Here is a 24,202-nt window from a genome sequence, read left to right on the forward strand (position 1 = left end):
GCATGTCAGCGTGTCTGTCAGCGTGTGTGCCTTCGTGTGAGTGTGTCTGTACGTAGAGCGTCTGTACCCTGAGTGTGTGTTGTGTATATGTGGCGTTTGTGTGTGGCTGGGCCTAGGAAGGAGCTACAAAATGGCCGAGCTGGATTAAAATTCTCTCCACCAAGTTCCCTTATTCCCCGGTGTAGGAGGGAAGGGGATTCGTGTCCTGGGCCACAGATTTAGGAGTCCACAAGCAGGTCGTGGCCCTGGACTCCAGTTTTCTTAACCCGACGCTAAACTCTCCTAGCTTTAGAGCTGAAAGGTACTTGGCTTATAAATAACAGTCACCTAGTATGGGCAGGCCTGACTGGGTTAGGATTTGCTGCATGAAAAAAAAAAGGCCCCTGGTGAGACCGTGGGCTTTTTTTTTTTTTTTTTTTTCCTGAGGCGAGTGGGGTTAAGTGACTTTCCCGGGGTCACATACCAGGAAGTGTTAAGTGTCTGAGGTCACATTTGAACTCCGGTCCTCCTGACTTCAGGGCTGGTGCTCTTTCCACTGTGCTGTCCTGATTCAGATTTTAAAGAGAATTAGGGGCCATCTAGTCCAACACCTTCTATTAACAAATGAGGAAACTGAGCCCTTCCGATTTGAGGCCTTAAATTACCTTGGATTTACTCTCTATATATTTTGTGTTCATATTTTTCTTCCTTTCCCCCCATCTCTAAAATTAATCTCCTTGAGGACAGGGCTTGCCACATGTTGAATGCATGAATAAAAGTGACTTGGCCTAAATCCTATAGCTAAGAACAAATGGGGGAGGCAAAATCAAATTTGAATCCCTAACAGAGGAGAATTAATCGACAAGCATTTATTAAGCTTCTATTATATGTCAGACACTGTACTAGGCAGGAGGGTTCCAAACATCTAAGGGGAACTTTTCTTATTGTTCTTGTCCCAAAAGGCTTTGTGCAGTCTTAAGAGTTAAGTTAGTAGATTAAGGCTTTTGGGACATCCTGTGTATGTGAAGTTCTCTGCAAAGCTTAAAGTGCAATACAAAATATTAATTATTATTATTGTCATTATTATAAATAATAAGGCAGCTAGATAGTGTAGTAAATAGGGGGCTGGGCTCATAATCAGTAAGATATGAGTTTAAATTGTACCTCTAACTTTTCAGTTGTGTGATCTCGGGCAAGTCATTTGTATTTCAGTTTCTTCATCTGTGAAATGAGTTTATTGGATTCAATAGCCTGTTCAGTTCCATCTGGCTCTAAATCTTTGATTATATGGAATACAAGATACTGTATTGGGGGTAACCACAGGACTTAATATGGTCCAAAGAAATTGCTTCTTTTTTCCTCCTAGTGAGAGGTTCCTGTTATCTGTCGGATTCATACTGAAGTTCACTGGCAAACTGTGGATGAGTTGAGATGGAAAGAGTACATTGTTTCCTGGTAGGTAAGAAAACACCCAGAGATTCAAATGAGGTACCCAGTTCTCCTCTTTGCCCTGCATAGTTGAGTGCTCACGTGCATGCAACATAAGCCATTCACTATGAATTGTCGTTACTCACTGTAAAAAATCTGATCCTGACTCACTGAACTACATCGTTTTCTACTATGGACAGAGCTCCAGGTTCAAAATCCCACCTTTGATTCTTTTGACCATCAATACATTGGACAAAAGTCATTCCAGTTTTCTAGACGTCAGGGTCTTCATCTATAAAAGGCTGGGGTGAGACTATGTGACCACCATTAAAATCTTTTCCAGTTCTAGATCTGTGATCCTATGATTTGGGATACAAATTCTTAACAATTAGGAAACTGCAGCATTTTAGAAATGGTCCAGGCCCCAGGCCTTTTATAACTCCTGTAGTTGTTTGGGAATAAATTGATATCTACTAAATCCATATTTTTGAAAATTAAGTGACATATCATTATTTTATGTGTATGTACATAGGAGTTGAAAAGCAAAGGTCCAGCTTCTGTGAGATTTGGTATGAATGGGAGGAAGGGAGAAGGGGGAAAAAAGGGAGAGGGACCAACAAATCCATAGCTTTAATCCACTGAGGAACTACAAAAGAATATGATTAATTTTCTTCAGTTTCCTTTGATCTATATAGGGAGTAACAGCAGAAAAAAATTCACTGACTTCCATCAGGTTTCTAGTAGTTTGCTACATTTGTAAATCTTACCAAATTAATACATTTCCATTAAAAACAAAAGCTTACCTTCTTCAATCCTGCTTCTTACTGCTGTTTATTGTCCTCTATTTACCATTTCTTTATATTTGAAGACAGTGAAAATTTTCAAAGAAAAGTGTCACAGAAAGGGAAATCCAAGAAAATGAAGGGGGAGTTCTGAAAAAAACAAAACCAAACCCAGGTTGTGTAGTGTTCCATTTTGGCCCAGTAGCCAGTATCTTTCCTGAAACCAAGTAGACGGTATCATGTTCATATTTTGTTAGATCTAGTTCCCATTGGTTAGATTTTGTTTTCAAGCGGGCCTGTGCAATTTTTGATATGTACCAAGATTTGATATGTAACTTTTTTTCAGGCTTCTGGGTTTGTTCCATATTAATACAGTGAGGACTTCACTAAAATTCTCCTTTGATTGTCTCTAGTAGCTTAGAAGTGAGCTGTTTCTCAAAAGCCCTGACTCTAAACCCTGGGGGCCCCAAATTAGCCCGTTAATTAATCTGATAATCAGCTTAACTAAGTTCAGAGTTTCATAGGCAGAAAGTTGGTAAACCTAGTGAAATGAATATTTTGGGCCCCTGTAACTCAAGTGTAAAGGGTTTGTGGCTTTCAGTGGAGATACTTCTAACACCAGTGGATCTTTTGAAATAACATAGCTTTATTTTTCTGGCACTTGGTTTAAGTGGATTTTCCAGATGGGTGAGGTACCAAAACTTAAAAAAAATTTTTTTTTAACAAAAGTCTTTCTAAAATATGTTACTCTCTTCCCTGCTTTGGAAGTACAAAATAGCGATTATGAATTTTGATCCTCCCAGATTCTGTGGCCTTCTTTGAGCTAGAGGTTAGTGAATGGATGGAATACACTTGTATGATGTACCTGAGTAACTTCTCTGTGGGTGGGAGATGAATAGAACCGTTGGATAGGTGTGGACTTCCTTTCTGGGAAGAAGAAAAATCTTCAAGTATTATATAAATGTGTGCTATTCACAATAACACAACTTAACCTTGTCTTGATGACTTCAGCTCATTATGAACATCAGTTACTGTGATATACTCAACATGCCCTTGCAAATCATGATGTGTTGATAGGGTGAAACAGAAAGGTGTGGAGAACTAGAATCCTAAGAGATAGTCTGGAATTAGTGACTGTCTCAACAGTTACTAATATTAGCTTGCTTTGGGGTTAATTGCCTGTTTTTCATAAAGGTGGCATGAAGGATGAACTACAACATCTCCAGGTTGTATGTGTGTGTGTTTGTGTCATTATGATGGATACAAAATGAATTTTTGAATCAAGTACCAAAGCGATCAGTTCTCAAGTGGCTTCATAGCCCCCGGGAAAATCATCTTCATCTAAACAAAAACCACTTGTTGATAAGTGCCTTCTATGTGCAAGGAACTGTGACATTCTTTGATTTGTTGGCAGCCTTCAAAAATTTTTATATCTGTATCGCCACTAAGTTCATAGGCACTTTCTTTGTCAACTTTCACTTCCCTATTTGTCTCATGTGCAATAAGTTTGTTGATGATATATGAAGAAACATGCCTGATGGTTTATTTTTTAAATAAATTTACAAAATTCTTATTGATGTCTTTTGGGGTTTTTTGTCACATATTTTTCACTATTTCCTTCTTCTTTGCTCTTCCATCCCTTGTTACAAAGAAGAAAAAAAGAGAAGAAAAACCACTTGAGCAAAATTAACCAACATCTCTACTAACGTCAACATATAGTATTCCATACCCATATGTTTCTTTCCTCTTTCTGTAAAGAAGGAAGGCATATTCTCATTTCTTTGGGGCCACACTTGGCCCATATAGGACCGTTATTCTTACCATTTATATTCCTGTATTTTTTCCAGTTTTGAAAGTAATATGTTGACTTTATGATATAATTTTTCCTTTTAATAATAAAAAGAAGAAAAAATTTTGTAAAATTGGTCAACATGATGAAAAAATGTGATGTTAAATGCAGTTAGATAGACCCCCACCACCTCCGCAAAGGAGTGAGGGTGAAGCAGGGAAGTTGTTTTTTCATTTTGGGGGGAGAGAGGAGGCAAGCTTCATCATTATAGGATTCAGTTTCATTAATTTTGTTGTTTGTTCTTTTCATTTACATTCTTGTGTAGATTGTATTCCTGGTCCAGATTACTTCACTTTGCATCAGTGCACATTCTTCCCATGCTTCTCTGTATTTACCATGTTCATCATTTTTGACATACAGCAATATTCCATTTTATTCGTGTCCAATTTGTTTAGCCGTTCTTCTTTCGAGGGGCATCTGCTTTATAACCAGTTCTTGGTTGCTACAAAACTGCTTCTATAAATATATAGGCTTCTGTGGAATTGAAAAAAAGTTGTGACCTATTTGGGAGGGCTATATGCCTAGCTGTGGAATCTCTGGGTCAAAAGGTATGGACATTCTAATCACTTTCTTAGTATAATTCTAAATTGGATCTAATAATGGTTGGACCAAATTTGCAACTCTACCAACAGTATATAAGTATGCTTGTCTTTGCAGAGTTCCTGTGACATACCTATTCAGATCTTTAGACATCTTTGTCAGTTTGGTGGGTATGAGGTAAAACCTCAAGAGCTGTTTGTTTTGCATTCTTAGTGATTCAGAGCAGTGTTTTCAAATGGTTAGTAATAATATCTATTTATCTGAAAGGTGATCAGGATTCAGTGACTTTTCCAGGCTCACACAGATAATAAGTGTTTGAGGCTACATTTGAACTTAGGTCCTCCTGACTTCATGGCCAGTGCTCTCTCTACTGGGCCACCTAGTTCTCTCCTCTTATATGTTTATATTAGCTCCCCATGTCTCTTGAATACTAAACCCTTCTCAGAAATATTTAATGCAAATCCGCCCCTCCCCCCCAGCTGCAGCTTCTCTTCCCCTAGTTAATTTTGTTTGAATAAAAGCTTTCTGATTTCTTGTAATCAACATTATCTGCTTTGCCTTTTGTGATGCCTCTAACTCTTGTGTAGATAAGACTTTTCCCTCTAGTTCTAGCTGTGAAAGAGACTTCATCTTTTTTTTTCTGCTAACATATTCTTATGGAAATCCTGATCATTTCAAGAATTTGTTATAGGGTGTTAGGGAAAGGGCTTACAATGCAGCTTAGTGAGTCTATCATCAAATGCAGATTTCACATCAGGCCCTAATTTTCTCCAACCTCTTTTGAAATATTTGACTTTTTTTTTTTTTAACAGTTCCCGACACAAGCGATGCAAAAATTACATCTTTAATTTTATAATGAAAGTGAAAGTCCTGGAGAAATCCCTATTCTGTAAGTCCCATAATAGTGGTAAAGGATTGTATTTTCCCATTGAAAATGTTAGAATTTGGAGTAGAGGGTCTGATCAAGGATTGCTCATTAAATAAATCACCTCCATGCTCAACACTCTGATAAAATCAAAGATTCAGTAATTATTAAACTCTGCAATCATTTGAAATAGTGAAATTATGCTCCATTTTCTACAAAATGCATAAAACAATAGATTTACAGATGAACCCCAGTAGTTCTATAAAGCTCCCATGTTACAGCAGAGTTTTTTTTTTTTTTAAGAAAGGAAAAAAAGGAAGAAGAGAAATAAAAATTCAGTTAAATCAATCAACATATTGGAAAAAGTTGAGGTTCTATGCCTTGCTTCACACCTGGAGAGCCTGACCCTTGGGGTGAAAGTTCTCATATCTCTTTTTGGGGGGCCAAATTCTTTAGAGTTCCCACAAAATTTGGTTTTGTCATTGTTGTGATGATTGTTCTTTTCATTTTCATTGTTGTATGTTTTTTTTTTCCTGACTCTACTTAAATTATTCTGCATCCATTCATCCAAGCCTTTCCATTTTTCCCTCTATTCACCAGGCTTGTTATTTCTTATAGCACAGTAATATGCCAATTCTCTGTGGAGCACACTTTGTTAACCATTCTCCAGTTGATGAGCATCTACTTTTTCCCAGTTCTTTGCTACCACACATAACATCGTTATAAATATCTTGGTATGTGGGATGACCTCCTTTTAATCAATTACTTATATGTTTGGTAGATAATGCATGCATTCTGTTCTCTACCTATTGACCGCCCCCTTTCCTCTCATTAATCTATCTTTGGACCCTTTTTCCCTCTTCAAGTATCCTCTTGATGATTTCATCTATTTTGATGGATTCAATTCTGATTTCTATGTAAATAGCTCCTCATCTGTCTCTGGCCCCAGCCATTCCTAAGAGCTTTCATTTTGTATTTCTATCTACCTGAGTGTATGTCTGATACTTAGGGTACAAGATGTCCATAATAGAATTAAGCACGTTTCCCATAAAATCTATTCCTCTGCCTAAGGTCTTCATTTTTCTTGATGACATCACCATCCTCAGCCACATAGGCTTACCTCTTGAGTTATCTTTGGCTCCCATCCTTTAGCTAATGTGCTGTCCCAACACCATCTAGTTCTAGAAATAAAGAATTTGAGAGCAATAAGGGGCCTTAGAATTAAGGCCCAGAGAGGCAAATCACTTATTTGCAGCTTGGTGGTGCAGTGGATAGAACTCAGGCCTGGAGTTAGGAAAATCTGAGTTCCAATTCTACCTCAGATACTTACTAGCTTGTGTAACTCTAGGCAAGCCATTTAATCCTTGTTTGCCTCAATTTCCTCATCTGTCAGAAAGGGATCATAATAAGCACCTATCTCCCAGGTTTGTTGTGGGGAATTTAATGAGATAATAGTTGTAAAGCTCTTAGCATAGTGTCTGACCCACGTTATAGCTATTATTACTATTATTATTATCATTATTATTACTACTTGCCCAAGTGGATCATTCTATTTAGTAGCAGAGCCAGAGTTAGAACCCTGGACTCTTGACTCCCAGTTCAGTGATTTTTCCAAAAATGCTTCTTAATTCTACCTCAGTAGTAGCTCTTTTATCCATCCCTTCTTAGTTTTTTATTCATTCATTGCCTTTTGTTTTTCTATCCCAGTCATTTCCTGATATTCTTCCCCTCCTTCCACTTAGCAAATGTGGATGATTCCAAACTGACTGCTACAGCTCTCCTGATGAGTTCCCTAACCCTCAGCTGGACCATTAGAGTAACAGCCTCCTTCCTGACTGTTCTTCTTCCCTCCAGTCTCTTCCTTCTGGTCAGCCTTCAAACACTGCCCGTTCTTAACGGACCTCCCTGGTCCTGACCCATCTCTACTGAAAAAACTTTAGCATTAGTGTTCTTAACCTTTTTTGTGTGTCATACACTCCTTGTACAGTCTGGCAAAACTGAAGGACTCCTAAGAATAATATTTATAAATGCATGAAATAAATAAGATAAAGATGGTAACCAATTATATTGAAAAATAATGTGTCCCAAAAGTGTTAGTGCATGTTAAGGATGTTATTAAAGATGAAAAAGTCACAGACTTTTGCAGAAAGATTTTTTAAAGCTTCTTATTAAAGACCAAAAAGTCACTAAGATTTTTGGAATGTCCTATATAGTTATCAATTTTTTTTTTAAAAAAAAAGCATCAGGTAGTTTAGGTTAGGAACCCTGCTTTCATTGCCAGCTGAATAAACTATTCCTCATTCTGGTCTTTGAGAATATACCCCCTCCCCATACCTGCCATCTTTGCCTTTTGAAATCCTTTCCTCTAGGCCCAACTCGGATGCACCTCTTCACAAATCTTATCCTAATTCATTCAGCCAAATGTGACCTCCCCTTAATCACATTTCTAAGAGTACTTTGTCTGGAACACTTTGCTCCTCTATCACATTTTACCTTGTCCACATTTTACCATTCTGCCCTCCAGTTAGATTGCCAGTACCTTTATATTCCTGTCACCATGCACAGTAGTTACTTGGAAAATGTTTGTTTAACTGAATGACATTATATCAAACCATTTTCTCTTCAAAACCAGCCCCTCCCCCATATGTTTTCTGTCTTCTTTCGTATTCCTCATCTCCACTCTGCAATCCAGACATACTAACTGTCTGGATATTCCTCACATACAACATTCATCTCCTGTGTCTGTGCTTTGGGCTCAGCTATTCCCTGAGCTTGGAATGTTCTTTTCTACCTCCATCTCATAGGATCCCTCTCTTCCTTCAAAATTCAGCTCATTCAGCATCCTTGCCCTGGGGTTCTTCACTTTCTTTGTGCCCTTGATCCCCTTGGTCCTGTGGTAAAGGCCATGAGCCCTTCTCATATAGGTTTGTTGCCTACATTCATAAATGAAGGATATGCTAAGTTTCAGTTAGAACTTAGTGCAAAGAAAGATGTAATTTTTTTCCCCCATCCACATTCACAGATTTCCCCCAAGAACGGAGGTTCTTGGTCTTAGTTAAGAGATTCCCCCCAACTACTGCTGACCTTCCTCCCTTGACAACCTTATATTTATTTGTATTTTTTCCATATTTGCAGAATTACATATGTACATGTTGTCTCCCCTATGACATTTGTGCTCCTTGAAAGCAAGAGTTGTTTAATTGTTGTCTTTCTGTCACTAGTGCCTAGCCCAGTGCCTGGTATACAGTGGGCCCTTAATAAAGGCAATTCATTGATTACTTGAAGTTTGAACACAAGCAGGAATTTTGTTTTATATTTGAATTATAATTTGCAATAGTTATATATAAACTCCCTAGATATACTACTTCATTCTGGGTCTTTCCATTCCAAATAAATGGTCTCTGGTATAGCCATCCTTGAATACTTGTAGTATGTGACTTCAGGAAAATAAATGGAACCTTTGTACTTTTTATTTATTTATCTTATTTAAAAAACAGAATAAGAAAACAGAAAAACAGAAAAGGAATACTAACCAAAATGAAACAAAGCAAAAGAGAATATTGTCATGTGCTTGCAGAACATGAGTAGGATTCAAACTATATAACAACAAATACCAGTTCAAGAAAGTATATTTATTAGTAGAAGAAATCATATTCATGAGTGTCCGTCTTTAATTCTTTGTAAATTGTTCTTTTGTTCTCTGCTGTGCACCTTTTTTACTTTATTGTTCCCCCCCCCAAACCTTTGTATTCTTGTTAGTTTAATTTCCAGGGTTTAATTAGTTTCCCCAAATGGCGTTGTATTTGAGGACGTTCTCTTTATCACCCTCAAATTATACTAATGATAATAAAGCAGTAATGGAAGGTTGATACCATGGCAGTTAGATGTTTCTTGGGTGTCATAGGAGTAAAGAATTTAGAGCTGAAAAAGGTACTTAGAATTCATTAGGTAGAATGCCCTCACTTTACTCCTGAGGGGACTGAGGACCATTCGAGTAACTTCACAGAATCTGAAAGTTGAAAGAAACATCTAAAGCCATTTAGTTCTATCCATATCTGAACCAGAATTTGTTCTGTGACTTCTCTGACAATTAGTCAGCTGGCCTCTGAAGATCTCCAGCAAAGGGGATCCTGTTAGGATTCTTACAAGGTACTAAGTCAGTGGAATTGATAGAGACAATCATTATCTAATTTAGCCTGGTTCAGTATGATTGATCTGATCCTACAAGGAAATGTTATGGGCCAGAACTTGAAACAAGGTACTAAGTGGAATTGATGAGATAATGATTCTCTAATTGACATGTACTTAGTACTTATTATAATTCCACAAGATTCACACCTTTAAGAGAGCATACATAAGGAGGAGCTGTCAGGGCCAAAGAACAGAAGCCCACTAAAGGACAAGCCCACTAGAAGTTCTCTTAGCCTCAGCCAGGATTCAGTCTAGGAGATTCACAAGCCAGAGAAGGCAGCTTAAGCTCTCGGAATCAAGGAGAGAAATAGGCCTCTATTAAAACAAACTGGCCCCCAGGAAAAGAGATAAGACTTTGAAGGATACAATAAAGGATTTGGACTTTATTCCCTGGCTGCATTTGGGGTGATTACTCTGAACTGAAATGAAGGCTGCTCCCAGAAGCCCTCCAAAAAACCTGCTCCCAGAGAATATTATATTTTAGAGAATATTATTACAGGGAGCTGTGAATTGGATCCTAGCTCTGGAGTTGGAAAGGACCTGAGAAGCCATCTATTTTACCCCTCTCATTTCACAGATAAGGAAACAGACCCATCGGTTGTGTGACCTACCCAAACTCACATGGATAGTGAACATCAGAGACAGGATTTAAATCCAAGTCCTCTGACGTCAGATTGACTGAGTATTCTTTCTCCTATGCCACATTGCCTCTAATGTAACCACTCTATTTTTATAAATATCTTATTTATTATTTTGCACTTTGGGTTCCTTACAGTGATCTTAAATCTGTATTTCTATAGTTTCCACATTCCATGTCACATAGGTAGTAAGTGGCAATATCTGAGTCCTTGGACCTCAGATCAAAATAAATCCAAGGCATGGGGAATTCCATTGTTTGGGAACTTTTAAAAAACACCTTGTGAAATTAGCCTGTAGCTTTCCTATTATTTCAGAGATTGGTTGGCAATTTCTTGGTTAAAACCCTAGTTATTTGCTAGTTCTTCTGTCCCTCTGGACCTGCCTCATAGTTGTACCTTCCTTTTTTTTTCCTTTCCCTTTTTATTTTTATTTTTATTATATTATACTTTTATTTATTTAATTTATTATTTTATTTTGTTTTGTTTATTTTAATTTTAATTTATATTTATTATGTTTATTTTTATTTGATTTTAATTTATTTATATTATTTATAATAATAGCTTTTGATTTTTCAAAAAATATATAAAGATAGTTTTCAACATTCACCGTTGTAAAACCTTGTGTTCCAAATTTTTCTCCCCCCATCTCCATCTCCTCCCTTCCCTAGATAGCAAGTAATCCAATATAGATTAAACATGTGCAGTTCTTCTAAACATATTTCCATATTCTGTGCAAGAAAAATAAGATCTAAAGGGAAAAAACATGAGAAAGAAAAAAAAATAATGAAAAAAGCAACAAAAAAAAGTGAAAATACTATATTGTGATTCACATTCAGTCTTCACAGTCCTCTCTCTGGATGCGGATGGCACTTTCCATCACAAGTCTATTGGAATTGGCATGAATCACCTCATTGTTGCATAGAGCCAAGCCTGTTACCTTTGACCGTCACATAATCTTGTTGTTGCCGTGTACAATGTTCTCTTGGTTCTGCTCACTTTACTTAGCATCAGTTTATGTAAGTCTCTACGAGCCTTTCTGAAATCATCCTTCTAATTTAGAACAATAATATTCCGTTACATTCTCATGCCATAACTCATTCAGCATCCTGTCTGACTGAAGGGCATCCAGTCTGTTTCCAGTTCCTTATCACTACAAAAAGGGTTGTCACAAACTTTTGTGCACATGTGGGGGGTCCTTTTCCCCTTTTTATGATCTCTTTGGAATACAGGCCCAGTAGAGACACTGCTGGATCAAAGACTATGCACAGTTTGATAGCCCTTTGGGTTCTCCAGAATGGTTTCCCTTTCCATTTTATTCTTTCTCTGCTTCTTCTTTTCTTTTCCCTTCTCCTTCTTCTCCTTGATCTTATACTTCTTGTTCTTTTTGTTCTTGTTCTTGTTCTTATTCTTGTTGTTCTTCTGCTTGTTGTTCTTCTTATTCTCCTTGTTCTTGTTCTTCTTCTCTTGTTTCTCCTCTTCCTTCTTCTCTTCTTCTTTCTCCTCCTTCTCCTCTCCTTCTCCTCCCTATTCCTTTCTCTCTTTAATTAACTTCCCCTTCCTTTTCTTCAGTGGAGGCCTAGACTCTAATGTTTCTGAAATTTCTATGAAAATTTTCTCTTAAAATGCAGCATTTCGATTCAACAATCTTTTCCTCTCCACTAAATGCTGAAAACTTAGACACCTTTAATTATAGGACTTTCATTTATAAGGTTTGAAATGCTTGTTTACAATTGAGATTTGGAGTTTGTTCTTCAATCAAAAGCATGTTTTTCAAAGAATATGATCCTATTCCCCTCCTTATCCTGGAAAAGCATCCTTAATAGTCAGAGAATATGTATTACGAATACAATTTTAAATACCTTCTAGCTAGAGGAAAGATTTATTTATAAATTATGATGTTTGTGAACCCTATGATATTCTATGAGCTTTGTACATCTGAATAAAAGGTGGTAGGTTTTCATTTTGACTTTTATTTATTTTTAAAATTTGATTGATAGATTGTTGTTTTCACCCTTTATAACAAGAATTATATATGTAATTCAGGAATACGAAATGCTTACTTGTTATGGTTGTGAATGCCATTCAATATTGTGTGATAAATTTGCTGTTTTAATTTTCAAGCCTAAGAGCAGAGTAGATTTGCATAGGCAGTATAATGAGTGGTCTCTACAATTAGTGTGGGGAGGCTAGGACTGAGTTTAATAACTTTCAAAGGAAATTATTATTGTAGTTAGAAATGCTGGTGCCTGCAATTGGATGGAATATGAAGTTGGTGTGGCTTTGAAAAATCACCGCTCTTGGGATTAAAGCCAAGACAACACATCTTGCTTATTCTCTCCTTAAAGAACATTTGATTTGGAATTAGGAGACCTGGGTGCAAATTGCACTTCTGCCACTTACTAAGTTGATCTTGCCAAGTCCTATAGTTCATGTCTCTGGACTTAAGTTTGCTCATCTGCAAAATGAGGCCCCTCCAGCTTTTAAATTCTGCCTCCAAATGAGAGGCAGCATAGTGTAAGGGGTTGGAGGTTAGGGAGTCAGGGTTCAAATCCTGACTCATGCACTTAGTAGGTTTGGGACCCTAGGCAAGTCATTTACTTTGTTTCCTTCATCCGTCAAATGAATGAGTTAAACTCAGTGGCTGCTAAGATTGCTTTTAGTTCCAAATCCATGAAATCTGAAAATGGATGCCAGTAAAATGCTTCAGAAAAGAGGCCTTCTTTGTTCTTAGGAGACAATGATAAGGACTGGAATGGAATGCATTTGCTGGCCTACTTCTCATCATGCTGGCTCTTGACTAAATGAATTCCCTTCTCTTTTCTTTAAAAATGGTAAAAAGCAGAAGGGCAGACTGATAATAGGTTCTAAGTTAGGAAGCGAAGAGTACATTTCTACAGTAGAGTAATTGCGTCTGTTCACAATTTACCTGAGCACTCATTACTCTCCTACAATTCTGGCCAGTGACTCAGAATTCTTTATCATTTTTGTATTTGGTCAAGAAAACAATTGAAAAACATTAATGTTTCTACACCACCCCCAATGTCCATATCCTTACTGATTTCCAAAAGTTTATAGTTTCATCCAATCCTTTCCACAGCTCGGCAGACCCTGTGAATTCAGAGTAACCAGAGAACTCACTGAAAATTTCCATTGGGTAGATAACTAAAAAAAGAGAAAATTCTTCATTATGTAGATGTAGAACCTGACTTTCCATAATTTAAAGGAGGTGAGAAGCTGCTGATTCTTATCCAACTAAGACAGTATGAAATATTTATTAAAATGTTTATCGAATAATATAATTCATATTAGAAAGCTTGACATGAGATCATAGAATTTAGAACAGGAAGAAAAATAATAATAGCTGACATATATCAATCACTTAATAGGCATTTATTAAGCATCGAATAAAAGTGAAAAATGAAAAATGAAAGAAGCCCTGCCCTCAAGGAACTTGCAGTCTGGCTGGGGGAAGACATCATATATATACACATATATATAAGTATATAAAAATATGCAAGGTAATATGTACACACACATATACATACACACACATATATATACTTTTATATATCATGTTGGATGTGATACATGATACATATATGTCTATGTATGTATATATACAAATTGCCTTGCATGTTTTAAATGTATTTTGTACATTTATGTCTATGTATCTCAACTTGCATGTTATATATGTGTAGGTAAATATATATACACACATATTCCATTCTAAGGTTTTGCAAAGTGCATTATATACAGTATTTCCTCTGAACCTCACAACTCCAAGGTAGATGCTGTTATCATCCCAGTTTACAGAAATGGTTTGAGAGAGGTAAGTGATATATCTTGCCTGGACTCACCTAGCTTGGAAGGGTTAGAATACCAGTCTTCCTGACTTTAAGTCCATCCCTTTAAGGAGCCTGCAAGTTCATTTAGTCCAAGGTTCTCCTACTACAAATGAGGAAATGGAGGCTTTTGGAGAGAATGTAACTTGCCCAAGTCACAGAGTAGTTGAGCAGAGATTTGAACTGAAATCCCAAGTGAAATGAGCATGGAAGCTGCTAGTTGAGAAAAAACCAAGGGAGAGGCTATTGATTTTGTTTACAGGATAATATAGATCCTCAGGTATTCTATTTATGAGAATTTTGTGAAGAAATATTAAAAGGGGCTACTGGGCAAAAGGAGTTAGTTGCCTAGTATCAAACCTACTATGTATTTCAGACTCTACACACTGGAAAAAAAACCTGCAATTGACCTCCATCCTTTCTACCCAAGTGCTATGAGATGAGTGGCCCAAATGAAAACATTTAGAGACCCTTCCCTGTGGCCCCTTCCAGTCCCAGATTAGCTCGCTCTAGCCATGTGATCTGGAGGCACTTCACCTTCATGAGGCACAGCTCTCCCTTCTGTAAGATGAGACTAATCACCTCCTGGCTCCCCGGACTCTCACTAGGTGAGCCCTTGGTAATCTTTAAAACCAGAAAGAAATGAGGTGTGATGGTGGCAGTGGGATGGCGTTAGTCTCTTGGCCCTTTTGAAGAATCTTTGAGAAGGGCATTGAATGTTCTGAAGGTAAAATACTTGCCTTTATTGACAAGTACAGTTTCTCCCCTCATCCTTTAGCATCCAGCATTCTCAGTGTGACATAAGGGAAAGAACAGGCGGACAACTGGAATTTATTAAGTTCCTGCTATGTGCCAGGCAATATGCTAAGCTCTGGGTTCACAAAGAAAGGAAAGAAACCTTGAGCTTGGAGTCAGAAGGCTTGAGTTCAGATCTTGACTCTGACATTTATTAACTGTATTAAACATGGTCAAGTTACTTGACCTCTCTGAGCCTCATTTTTTCTCATCTATAAAATAGGTATAATAATACTTTCTTTTATTTATTTATTTAATAGCCTTTTATTTACAGGTTATATGCATGGGTAACTTTACAGCATTAACAATTGCCAAACCTCTTGTTCCAATTTTTCACCTCTTACCCCCCCACCCCCTCCCCCAGATGGCAGGATGACCAGTAGATGTTATATATTAAAATATAAATTAGATACACAATAAGTATACATGACCAAACCGTTATTTTGCTGAACAAAAAGAATCAGACTCTGAAATATTGTACAATTAGCTTGTGAAGGAAATCAAAAATGCAGGTGGGCATAAATATAGGGATTGGGAGTTCAATGTAATGGTTTTTAGTCATCACCCAGAGTTCTTTCTCTGGGCGTAGCTGGTTCAGTTCATTACTGCTCCATTGGAAATGATTTGGTTGATCTCCTTGCTGAGGATGGCCTGGTCCATCAGAACTGGTCATCATATAGTATTGTTGTTGAAGTATATAATGATCTCTTGGTCCTGCTCATTTCACTCAGCATCAGTTTGTGTAAGTCTCTCCAGGACTTTCTGAAATCATCCTGTTGGTCATTTCTTACAGAACAATAATATATAATAATACTTTCATTACTGTGGGGAATAGAGAGATAAGGTGAAGAACTTACAGGAATGTATGAATTCTTTTTCTGTATTTTATTATTTCTGTGTTCCCCCTGTGACCTATATAATATGTGCAGGCTCATATCTACTTGAGCCTTGGCCAGCTAGAAACATATTTACTTAACCTGAGCTGATGACATTTATTGGTATTTGACATTTATCGATATTTAGTCTATTAGCTGAACCACTGTCTGCTTGATTAAGCCTGAAGGCCTGACTTTCTGTTTCCTTGAAATCAGGAGATTTCAGGGAAACAGAAACCTTCCATTCCAATCTCCCCAAATAGCAACAACCAATTAGATGCCTCCCCCGCCCCTTCTCAATGCTCTCTTACTTGTGATGTAATTTCTTGTATAAAAGCTATGTATCTTTACTACTTCTTTAGCCCTCCTACCTCGAGCTTTCTCTTTCTTATCTCACAGTGGGACAGACGGCTCATCCTCAGGAGGTTTTCAATAAACAACTTTTCTGCCTTCTACTGAGTGATCTCTGAGTAGTCATTTTGGGTAAGGGTCTTCTACATCCCTCACAATTACCTACTTTGTGGGATAATTGTGGGGAAAGTGCATCATAACTTTAATATATCATAAATATATGAAATTAGGAAATATATATGCTAAGATGAAATACTTCCTTAGCAAGTTGTAGAGAGTCAAACTGCTAAAATGCTCTGTTAACTTTTTAAATTCAATTTTACAAGCATTTATTAAGCACTTTTATGTACAAGATTCTGGGTAGACAAAAACAAAAAGGAAATGTGATCACCGTCCGAAAGGAGCTTAGGTTCTACAAAGGAACATAGCAAGTACTTGTAGATAAATATCTGAAAATTTGTGGAGTAAGAGAGTGAGGCAGTGTGGTATAATGGAAAGTGCTAGGATTGAGTCACAGGAATTGAATTGAAATCTTGACCTTGCTGTTTGCTACCTGGGTTATTCTTGTGCAAGGTATTTCATCTCTCTTGGCCTCAGTTTCTTTATCTATCAAAATAGGCAGTTAGAAAAGATGCCCTCAAAAATTCCTCCTAGTTCTAAATCTATGACACCACGTTACCTGGGGGTGAAGTAAAGAGGACCTTCTCACAGAACTGAATATTGAAGAAAGCCAAGGATTCTTAGAGGCAAAGGTGAGGTAGGAATGCATTAAAGGCATGGCCCAAGGATCTGTGTGAGATCATGGAGATGGGGCTCTGGAAATAACTATTGGGCCAGTTTGGTTGGAATGTATTATATGGAGGGAAAGAATGGCTAATAAGGCTGGAAAGGTAGGTAGAAGCTCTCCCTATGCAGAGGCTTAAAACATATATCTCACTCTAATGAGGTCAGGGAGGAAAGAGTAAACAGACTTCCTCTGGCCAGTTGGCATGTTAGATGGAGCAAACTGTGAACTGGCTAAGGCGGAACCCTTATTGGCCAGGTCCTCTTTCAGTTACCAGGAGACTAGGCTCCTAATTGTTATCCTGACCTCTCTTCTTTTTTCCTTCCAGTTCATCCTACACACAGTTCCCAAATAATTTTCTCAAAGCACCATTTTGCGCATGATTACCTTCTGCTTAGAAACTTTCTAGAACTCTCTGTGGCCTACAGCTCCAATGCCTTAGTCTGGCATTCAGGGCCCTCCACAGTTTGACCCCTCCCACTTCCTTCTCCAGTCGTCTCCATCAGACATCCCTGAACTTTCTCCTAATTTCGGCTCTCCCGAGCCTTTGGACACCTCAGTATAGCTACCTTAAACGCTCATCTCCTTCCTTTGCATTTATCAAAGTGCACTCTTCTTTCTAGGATACCTTCTTTCTGGTGTCTCTTGATCACTCCACCTTTCAGACATCATTCCTCCTTCTGAATGCTAGTGTGCCATTCATTTAGGTATATGCTTTGGGTTTTCTGGATAGTGTTCCCATCTGTATTGCCCTCGGGGGCAAGTACCTTGTCATGTCATTCCCATAGTTCCAAGCACAGTATCTTTCAGAAGTAGAATCTCTAAGAAATATTGGTTGATTAATTCATTCCTACATTAAATATTTAGTGAATGTTGACTGTATGCCAGGACTCACTCTATATGCTGTCCAGTACAGTAAGAAAAAGCAGACATAGTCCCTGTCCTCACAGACTTTCCAATTTGCTAGTTGATTATATGGAAAAATAAATCAAAAGTATATACATTACTGATAATGGGTCAGCAGAAGAATTTTTATATAGGAATAGCATTTTTAAAAGTATTTTGTGCTATAATCTGAAGTGTAAATCCAGTCTGAAAATCCAGTGAGGTTCTGTTTTCACTAGTGACAATTTCATAACATTGAAGCAGTATAATTAAAGTTGTTCAGTACAATTAACTCTCTGATGTTAGGACAGGAAGGCTATTACAGGGTCATTGTGTTAAAATTACAGAGCTTGTGTTTTGTGCTGTGGTTAGAAAGGATTTTAAGGGTAATCTGTGGAATACAATCTTCAAACTAGCTACCAGAAAAGGTAAGCCAGGTCTACTGAGATACTCAACACATTTCTTTGGAAGCTTTATTCCTACAGCACCTGATATGACTTAAGCCGCAGGGGTCCTCAAACTATGGCCCGCGGGCCAGATGTGGCAGCTGAGGACGATTATCCCCCTCACCCAGGACTAGGAAGTTTCTTTATTTAAAGGCCCACAAAACAAAGTTTTTGTTTTTACCATAATCCAGCCCTCCAACAGTCTGAGGGACAGTGAACTGGCCCCCTATTTAAAAAGTTTGAGGACCCCTGAGTCTTAAGGCATAAGTTCCCCAGTTCCTAAAAAGGCCTCCAAATTTTCTTTTTTTTTTGTGCTGATGCAATTGGGGTTAAGTGACTTGCCCAGGGTCACACAGCTAGGAAGTGTTAAGTGTCTGAGGGCAGATTTGAACTCGGGTCCTCCTGACTTCAGGGCTGGTGCTTTAACTCCTGTGCCACCTAGCTGCCCCCCCCCCCAAGTTTCTTAATAGCTCTGAGAAGTGTAGGTCATAGTTTGTTGCATTAACCCAGATTGGGGTCTACTTCTTTGACAGAACCCATAACTAATTAGCCAGGAAGGGCCTTAATTAAAGTGGTTTGCATTTGACTACTTTGCAGGCCAAGGAACCTTCTGCCGGGTGTTCAGGACAGTAAGTTGTATATTTCAAATCAATGGGCCACCCTCTTTCCTCACAGTTTTGCTACTTGTAAGACATTTTTCTGGGGAAAGGAATCCGAACTACTGAATAAAACACAAAGTTTAGAATCATTTGTGGATTGTTATTACACGTATTAATATGTCTCTTGATTCCCTGTCAGTACAGGTACTCAAGACTTGGCTAGCTCATATTTTAAAAATTTCTCTTGGTAGACTTCTTGCGGTTGTGAACAAATTTAAAGTTATTTTAGTTGGTTTGGAATGGAGTCATGTTAAGTGGTGGGACTTCCACATATATTTGGTTTGATGGCAAAATAATCCAGTTCCTTTAGAAAGTCAGGTAACTAAATCATGTTGAGTCATTGAACCATTCATCAGAGATGCAAAGAAAGAAATTAGAAACAGCTGGAGCAGACAGACATTGAAAACTCTGTCACTGACTCTGTCTTTCTCTGTCTCTCTGTCTCTCTCTCTCTGACTCTCTGATACTCTCTCCCCCTCCCCCTCTTTTTCTCCCTCTCTTTTTCTCTCATTTTCTTTTCTCTTCTCTTATTCTCCTTCTTTCCTCTTTTCTTCTTATTTTCTCCTCTTTCCTTTCTTTTTTCTTCCTCTCTTTTTTGTTTTTTTTCTGCATATTTTCTCTCTTCTCTTTTCTCTCTCTTCTATCATCCTCTTTTCTTTCCTCCTCCTTTTCCTTCTCCTTCTTATCTTCTTTTTTCTCCTTCTCCTTTTCTTTCTCAGCTTTGCTGCTTACTGTATGACCTTAGGGTAATCATTTTCCTGTCTTAGGATCTGTTTCCTTCCCTGTAAAATGATATCCCTTTTCAGTTCTAAAATCCTATGATCCTAACTTGCAAATCATAAAATCATATGTGGATTTAGAGCTGGCAGGGGCCTCTGATGGCCGTCTAGTACTACTCTTTAATTTTACAAAAGAAGAAGCTGGTTGCTCAGAAAGGTAATGTCAAATTTCTCAATGTCATACAGGTAGAAGATGACAGAGCTGGGAATTGAGCCCATGTCTTCTAACTTGGAAGTCCCTCTGTTCTTTCCATTGCATCAAGATCAGAGGAATTTCATAGACATATACTGTATTGGATATTAGCAATAATAAGACAGCAAGATGTGGACTGGAAAGTGGGTCAGAACAATGGACTGACCGCCCCAGTACGAAGAGTGTTGATTATGAGGTTGATTTCAAGTTAAAGGAAGGTCTGTTAGAGAAACTCAGAATTCTGGTCAATGTTTTTTTTTTTTTTTATTTTTAATCAGTGACTGGATAACAGTGTAGGAAGAAAGCTAACAATGAGAGCTAAAAAGTCAATTAGAATCCACATATGTGGTAATGACAGTGAACAATAACTGAAATTTAATAATTATAAAAAGTAAAGTCCAATACTTAATTGTAAAAAATCAGTTGTCCAACATAATCAGAGATGTACTGGAGGCAGCTTGAAAAGGAGAACAGATTGTTCAATTTTCACTATGAGAACACATATACCTTGCAGATCAGCAAGTGCCACAAATCAGAGCTTGACTTATTTGTTGATTGTCTAGACTTAAGAAAGTGATGGAAAAAACGTCAACAATACATATTCAGCTTTAAACTGTGAACTACATGCTCTGTTCCGCCCCCCCCCCCCCCCCCCCAGTTATTAAACATTCACTAGTGTACTCCTGAGCGGGATTAGACAGCATTCTTTGTGAAAAGCCTTCCTAGTTCTTAGATATAGAGCCCCATGGGATTTTCAGGGCCATCTTGGTCCAATTTTACAGACGAATCAGCTGAGCCATTTTAGTTCCTAATGAGTAGCCTGGTAGTACTGGAATGTGTGTGTGTATGTGTGTGTGTGTGTGTGGGGGGGGACTTGTTTTTTAATGTGACTTGTTATATATCAACCTAGGAAGAAAGAACCAAAGTAGTGGAAAGGCCTGAAGGGGAAAAAAAACACCACCTTTTTTTTTCATTAGATCTGCCATATTATTAGTATAGGGTACCCTTAAAGACAGAACTCAACAAGTGCAGAGCTGTATATGCTTTGTAGTTTATAATCTTAAGTCACTGCAGGAACCAAAACTTAATGTGACTCATCCAGGGTCACACATCCAGTCTATTCCTGAGGCAGGACTTTGTTCAAAGAACCTCCTGCCTCACTCAGCACTGGGATGATGCTGCTGAGGACAGAGTTTGTGCCCTAAGTTAGGACAAATCATCTTCCTGAGTTCAAATTCAGCTTCAAACACTTCCTAGCTGTCTGACTTTGGGTAAATCACTTGACCCAGTTTGCCTTAGTTTTCTCCTCTGTAAAATGGGCTCGGAAAGGAAATGACAAATTGCTTCAGGATCTTTGCCAAGAAAACCCCAAAGGGGGTCAGGAAAAGGAAGACATGACTGAAAAATGACTGATAAACAATAACTCCTGCCTCAGCGTCTGCCCCACTACCACTGCATCTCTGAAGAGACTCTTAGTGGTGGTATTATACTTCAGGGGCCTGTGTTTTTTTGTCAGTATGGTCCTTTCTTCCACTAAGTAAGATTGCAAGTTCTTTATGCCTAATGCTTAGAGATGGTTTGGGGGGATTGTTGTAGTTACTAAAACGATCCCACTTTGTCGATGAGCCTTTCTAAGTTCAGTTGGGTTGTTCCTCAGAAGAAAGACATAGAATGCATCCCTGAGCCTATCCTTGGAGCCTTCCTAGCTTGGAGTAGAACCTTTAGCGTTCATGATCAGATGGTATAGCCTTTAAGAAACTGTTATTACCAGGTGCCCTTCTGAGACATTTGAATAGGGCTTTGGTTGAAAAGTTACCTTACTCCAATATCTTTAAAATGGGGAATTTCATTACTGATAAGAAATAATATCCTATGCTTGGAAGATTTTTTCGTTTTTGATTTATTTGTTATATGCAGCTTGTATGGGATCACTTATGTTTTGTTGCTCTAAATTAAGGGTTCTTAGCTTACTTGTGTTTTGACCAGTCTGGCGAAGCTGAGCAGCCCCTTTTCAGAATAAAGGTTTTTTAGTGCATCCAATAAAATGCATGGCATTACAAAGGAAACCAATTGTACTGAAATGCAGATATCAAAATATTTTAAAAAGAAATTTACAGACCCCATTTTAAATCCTGGACCCCTGATCTAAGTAATTTTTTTTCAAAGAAAGATACCACTCAGGAATAGCATGATGGAAAGGTTTATTCCTGTACTTCTTGGTCATTTTTCTTTATTTTTTTTTAACTGCCCAAAAGTTATTTGTTACTAAGCCACCATCTTTTATTAGCCAAAATAGAAACTACATATTGTGGCAGTAACTAGAGACAAGGAAAAGAACTAGGAGGCAGTAAGCAGCCCTCTAAAACATAAAGCATGCTGGGAACTTCACAGTTGTGACTGATATAATACAGCATATACTTTAAGATGAGCTAGCAATCAAAGCCTGTTCTTCACTCTCTGCGAGATTTGCGGCCACATTCTATTCAATGTATTTTGGCCAAAAAGGACTCTCGTCTTCACTTAGATTCTCATAAGAACGGGTCATTGAGTTCCTTCTTGAATAGCTCTTTGGATGAAGCAGGCATGCCTCAGGCCTACAGTCCTTCTCGATGGAGCCACAGTCTGCACAGTTAGTACTCAAGAAAAGAAAGGCAGTTGTCACCGAAAAGGAAGGCTGTGGAAGCACTGACTAGACTTCTTCAACCTTTATGGGGGCCGAGGTCTGGCGGTGCCTGAAAGCATCCTGAGGTCTGTTCCTTCCTGTCTAGATCAGAGTAGGTTTCCTGTAGGGAAGGAGGAGGACTAGGGCACCCATCTTCCCCTAGATAGCTTTTATTGTAATTTACCCAAAGGCTAAAACAACTACAGGAAGAGGGAAAAGGAGCTGCCTTCCAGTTTTTCTCTTCCTGTTACCTCTGCCAGAAACAAGAGATGTGCTATGTGAAGATCTCTCCAAGTTAGCACACTCAAATGTACATTCAATCATATCCAATGAGGTTTGTTTTTTCAAAAATCCAACTAACCCAGCTGTTTCACACTATTAATCTGTTTAATCTGCTCTTATGCTGTTATAGTATCTAATGCAGGCAACCTCATATTAATGTCCAGCCTGTTGTAAATTGGGAAAATGGTCCTAGTAAGTCAACTTATATCTAAAAGCTTTGGATCATATTATTATAGTGATGATTAAAGGTATACTAATGTATGACTGTTATCTTTGTGAGAGGAAGGGAGGCAGGAAGACATGGGTTTAAGGCCTGCCTCTCAGTCATGCTGGCTATGTGACCTCTTGCAAGCTGCTTGGCCTTTCAGGGCTCCAGGCAACTCACCAAGATGTTGCCTTACAGATGACATGCTGTATCAGTCATAGTTCCACAACTGAAGTTCCCTACGCTGGTGAAATCACAGGAACTGCCCTTCTCCCTCTCCAAAACAAATAAAAAACAGCAAAACCCTTCTAAAACAAAACATTACACCTGGAAATTGACTTTATAAAATAAAACAGAACTTGATTATCTAAGTTGCTGTCTCTGGATTTCAAAGTTCTTATCTGGAAAATATTGATATTAGACTGGTTCTCCAAGGACTCTTAAAGAACATAAAATCTAAGATTTAAAAAAAATTAAATCACATAATTTAGTATGGGAAGTAGTATGGCACAATGGGAAGCACTCTAGTTCTGGAATCCGAGATTATTGTTCAATCCTTTCAGTCGAGCCTGATACTGGAGTAGTTTGTCCTTTCCTTCTCCAGCTCATTTTACAGATGGGGAAACTGAGACAAACTGGATTAAGGGACTTTCCCAGGGTCACACAGCTAATAAATGTCTGAGGCCAGATGTGAACTCAGGAACATGAGTGTGCCTGACTCCAGGCTCAGTGTTCTATCCCACTGTGGCACCTGGCTGCCCTGGAATCAGAGGATCTGAGTTCAAATATTACTTATGATACTGCCTGGGCTTTAGTTTCTTCATTTGTGAATAGGGAAGGTTGAACTAAATGGCCCTGAGATTCTTTTACTCTTTTAATCTATGATCTCTGAATGTACAGCAGTATATACCATAGTTGATAGTGGACTGCTTCCGTTAAGACTAACATATATACTGGGTACCCTCAATGATATTCTAATAGAATAAAAATGATGTGAAGTGTGTAGGCCTTCCAAGCTCCTACACTAGCACCAAGGCAGAATGGGGTACAGGTAGATTCCTTTTAAAAACAGATTTTCTTGATATCTTTTGTTTTTATGTCTCTTAGGTTTGCCCGCCCCCAGGGGAGAGCCATCCCTTGTAAACACACAATGTTTTCAAAAAAAGGAAAAA

General features: G+C 38.1%; 1 long non-coding RNA gene across 2 annotated transcripts in view; it reads left to right on the top strand.

The window, feature by feature from the left end:
- The first annotated feature begins 10 nt into the window (after positions 1–10).
- Positions 11–24,202, top strand: part of LOC116420383 — an 84,523-nt gene continuing 60,331 nt past the window's right edge. For both annotated transcript variants that reach the window (XR_004230663.1, XR_004230664.1), the window contains exons 1-2: positions 11–301; positions 1,346–1,434. This is a non-coding gene — a long non-coding RNA (uncharacterized LOC116420383). The remainder of the gene's footprint in view (positions 302–1,345; positions 1,435–24,202) is intronic.

This window comes from Sarcophilus harrisii, chromosome X (genome assembly GCF_902635505.1).
Source record: "Sarcophilus harrisii chromosome X, mSarHar1.11, whole genome shotgun sequence".
NCBI lineage: Eukaryota > Metazoa > Chordata > Mammalia > Dasyuromorphia > Dasyuridae > Sarcophilus > Sarcophilus harrisii.